Source organism: Arachis ipaensis, chromosome B09 (genome assembly GCF_000816755.2).
Source record: "Arachis ipaensis cultivar K30076 chromosome B09, Araip1.1, whole genome shotgun sequence".
In the NCBI taxonomy this organism is placed as follows: Eukaryota; Viridiplantae; Streptophyta; class Magnoliopsida; order Fabales; family Fabaceae; genus Arachis; species Arachis ipaensis.
In genome coordinates, this window is record NC_029793.2 from 57,903,455 (window position 1) to 57,908,254 (window position 4,800).

A 4,800-nucleotide genomic window follows, 5' to 3' on the forward strand; every position below is an offset into this window, starting at 1 on the left:
GTAAATTTAAAGTTGAAGACAGACAGGTGAATAGGTGAGGAATAAAATATGAAGAAACAGTTAAGGTTTCATAGTTATCTATTTTCCGGATTGACTTTTCTTATTATTTTATTTTAATCATGTAAGATCTAATTTATGGCAACTATATGTGACTAGACCCTAATTCCTTAGACCTTTCTAGCCTCCTCTAAAATTCATCAATAGCCAATTCCTTGGTCAATTAATTCCAATTAGGGGGTGAAGTTCAATTCTAGTTATATGCCACAGAAATCCTAATTACCCAAACATAAAAGGATTATATGTCATGTATCCTATTAAATCCAGATAAATTAGAAATTTAGGAGAATATGTTTTCAAGCTGTTGTTCAAGTAAAGAGCTTTTCCAAGTAATACAAGAACACATTTAAAAAAGGGTCATACTTCCGTTCCACCCAAATTCATAAAATAAAGAATGAAAACAATTCTTAAATATAAATCTATACATAAATTAAAATAGAAAAAATAATAAAATCAATCCATACAAATAGACAGAGCTCCTAACCTTAACAAAGGAGGTTTAGTTGCTCATGGAAAAGAGAAAATAAGGATTCAGGTAAAATGTACTCCGTTCCAATCTGATGGATCTGAATCACCTTTTATAACTAATCCTAATAATTTAAAAATCAAATTTCTAAAATTAAAATTAAAATAATATCTTTTCCTATTTAAAAATCAAATTTGAATTTAAATTTGAATTAATTAACAAGTCTTCAGCTGATGGGTGGGGACCACTTGATTTATCCATTCTGCAGCTTCTAATCTATGTTTTCTGGGCTGGAAACTGGGTTAAAACAGCCCAGAAATCGCCCACAGCGTCTTTCTGCGTTTTTTGCACGTTGCGCATGTCACGCGTACGCATTGGTCACACGCACGCGTCAATGGTCTTTTTCGCGAGTCACGCGGACGCGTCGGTCACGCGGACGCGTCGCTTTGCAAATCTTCAAATCACGTGTACGCGTCAGTCACGCGTACGCGTCGCTCCTCGCTGCCATCTCCTTTGATTATTGTGCTGCAGAAACTCCATCAAATCCAGCCGAATGCTACCTAAAATAAACAGTATTGCACAAAACTCAAAATAGCATCCATAGTGGCTAAAATATAATAAATTCTTAATTAAACTCAACAAATTACATGCAAATTTACTAGGAAAAAATAGGAAAGATGCTCACGCATCACAACACCAAACTTGAATTGTTGCTTGTCCTCAAGCAACCAAAACTAATATAAGCTTAGGATGTGAATTTGCATGAGAATGAGATTTCGATTAAGCTCATGTCTCTTCTTATAGTGGGGTTTACAACTGCAATCCTAAATAGTTTTGGCATCTTACTTTATCCTTTGAAGTTTAGAATGATTGGCATCCATAGGAACTCAGAATTCAAATAGTGTTATTGATTCTCCTAGTTCAGTATATTGATTCTTGAACACAGCTACTTTATGAGTCTTGGCCGTGACCCTGAGCATTTTGTTTTCCAGTATTACCACCGAATACATAAATGCCACAGACACATAACTGGGTGAACCTTTTCAGATTGTGACTCAGCTTTGCTAGAGTTCCCAGTTAGAGGTGCCCAGAGTTCTTAAGCACACTCGTTTTGCTTTGGACCACGAATTTAACCGCTCAGTCCCAAGCTTTTCACTTGACACCTTCACGCTACAAGCACATGGTTAGGGACAACTTGATTTAGCCGCTTAGGCCAGGATTTTATTCCTTTGGGCCCTCCTCTCCATTAATGCTCAAAGCCTTGGATCCTTTTTACCCTTTGCCTTTTAATTTAAAGGGGTTATTGGCTTTTTCTGCTTGCTTTTTTTTCTTTCTTTTTTTTTTATAAATTTTTTTCGCAAGCTTCGTGTTTTTCACTGCTTTTTCTTGCTTCAAGAATCAATTTTATGATTTTTCAAATTATCAATAATATTTCTCTTTTTTCATCATTCTTTCAAGAGCCAACAATTTTAACATTCATAAACTTCACTATCAAAATTATGCACTGTTCAAGCATTCATTCAAAAAATAGAAAGTACCACCACATCTAAGTAAATGAGACTACTCTAAAAATTAAACTCAAATTCTCATGCACTACATCTGCTCTTCTTTTTTTTTTATTTCAAGCTCAATGGGCAATACATGAGACATCTTTCAGAAATAAAGCACTTAACAGAAAATTAAACTAGAACCTATGAATCTACTAATAAAGGATCATGCAATAAACAAAAGAAAGTAGCAGGAAACCAGAACATAACATAATAAAAGCGGGAAGGAAAAAAAATGAAAGGAACTCAACCACCTTAGTTATCCGAGCGGTCGTTTTATTCTTTAGGTTTTGTGCCTTTGTGAAGATGATTCGCCTCCCTTTGGTGCCATAAGAATAGACAGAAAACTCCATAAGCGAAGCGTCAACACCAAACTTAAAGGTTTGCTTGTCCTCAAGCAAAGAAGAACTGAAAATAAAAAGAAACAAATATTATACTGAAATAAGAATAAAAGGATAAAAGAGCAAGAGAGAATTAGGATTTGGGAGAGAGAATAAAAAAAATTAAAAAAAAATGGCGGCGAACTGGTGGTGTGCGGCGCAGGCGACGCGTACGCGTGGGTCGCGAGATATTTTTAATGACGCGGAAGCGTTAGGCATGCGTCCGCGTCCCCTGGGTTTTGTGCGATTCGCATGAAGCCAGCCGCGCGCACGCGCAACTCTCTGTAACTTTTTATTTTTCTCGCACCCCTAGATGACGCGTACGCGTCAGCGACGCTTGCGCATCGGGTGCTTTTTTTTTTTCGGCTCCTGTTCTAAAATAGCTGCATGATCAGAAAATTAGTAAGAACTTAATAAAAATCAAATAAGTAAGAAAACTACTACTACGAAAAATAACTAAGGATACGAAATTATCAGGTTGCCTCCCGACAAGCGCTTCTTTAACGTCACTAGCTTGACGGTCAGCTCCTCTAAGGAGGAGGATCATAGGGGCTCAGCTCTTCACCCCTTACTTTGAACTTCTTTCCTGTGTCTCCATAGATTAGCTCAATATGCTCCAGAGAGAGGATTCTGTTCATTGTATAAACCCATGCTGGATTCTTAGTCAACACCACCTTCATTCCTGGGGAGAAACCTTCAGTGGGGATCTTTTTGTTTCTCCATCCCCTGGGTATTTTCTTCTTTTTGGGAACCTCATCCTTGGTGGATGATGCATTTCCAACACCAAACTTAGGTTTGTGTTAGGAGGAATTTTACTGATTGTCACCAAAGGAGGTTTGAGTTACAGACTATGCTGTGCATCATCAGGGGGTTCTTGAAGGTTTGGATTAATAAGCTCAGTCTGTATGCACCTCTCTTCTTCACCTGTTGAATGTATATCTTTGAAGACATAGAAGACCAGTTGCTCATTATGCACTCTAAGCACTAATTCACCCACTTCTACATCAATCAGAGCTCTTCCAGTGGCTAGGAATGGTCTTCCTAGAATTATAGAGGCATTCTCATCCTCTCTTGTATCAAGAATTACAAAATCTGCTGGGAGGAAGAACTTACCCACTTTGACCAAGATATTCTCCACTAATCCGTATGCAGGCTTCATAGATTTGTCTGCCATCTGTAATGCTATCTTTGTGGGTTGTGCCTCTTGGATATGTAGCTTCTTCATCACAGACAAGGGCATTAAATTGATGCCTGCTCCCAGATCACATAACGCTTTCTCAAAGGCTGTGCTCCCAAAGGTGCATGAAATTTGAAAGCTCCCTGGATCTGGCATCTTCTTTAGTAAGTTATTCTGAATAATGGCACTGCATTCTTTAGTCAGGACCACTGTCTCATTTTCCTTTAAAGGATTCTTCTTTGACAACAGCTCCTTCATGAACCTGGCATAGAGAGGCATTTGTTCCAAAACCTCAGCAAAAGGAATATTGATTTGCAACTTTCTGAAGACTTCCAAGAACTTTGAAAACTGCTTGTCCTTGGTCTCCTTTTAAAGTCTCTGAGGATATGGCATTTTTGGTTTGTACTTAGGAGCCTTTGGCAATGTAGGATAAGTGTCAAGAGAGTCTGGAAATGGGTTGTCCGCACGCTTTGGAGGGGCGTGCTCTGCTTCTTCCTTCTTCTCCTCTGGAGCTTCCTTTTCAACTAGCTCTTCATTGGCCTTGGTCTCGGAGCCAGCTACTTTACCACTTCTTAATTGAATAACCTTGCAATCTTCTCCTGGATTCACCACTGTGTCACCTTGAAATGTACTTGCAGACCTCTCAAGTATTTGCTTGCTCAGTTGGCCCACTAGCACCTCTAAGTTTCTAATGGAGGCTCTGGTTTCCTGCATAAATTGTGCTTCTGTACTTGTCACTTGTTCACTTATTATAGTGATAGCCTTGCATTCCTCTCTTGTATTTGGAATTGTGTTACCAGGAAGGCTATTAGTGGTCCTCTGATCAATTTCATTAACTTTTGTGGCTAATTGACCCATTTGAATCTCCAGGTTCTTGATGGATGCTCTAGTTTCCTATCTAAAACCTGTCAATATTGCTTCCAAATCATTGCTCTGCTGGAAACCGCCCTGAGAACTATTGTTGAAGTTCTGAGGTCTCTGAGGTTGGTCCCTCCATCCAAAATTTGGGTGATTTCTCCATCTCTGGTTATATGTCTTAGAATATGGATCATTGTTGGAATTTCTAGGACCACTCCCCATGTAATTCACCTGTTCAGCAGAAGGTTGAGCATAATCATAATTATCATTTTGCATAAAGTTACCTGCCATGTCATAAGAGACTTCCTGTGGTGG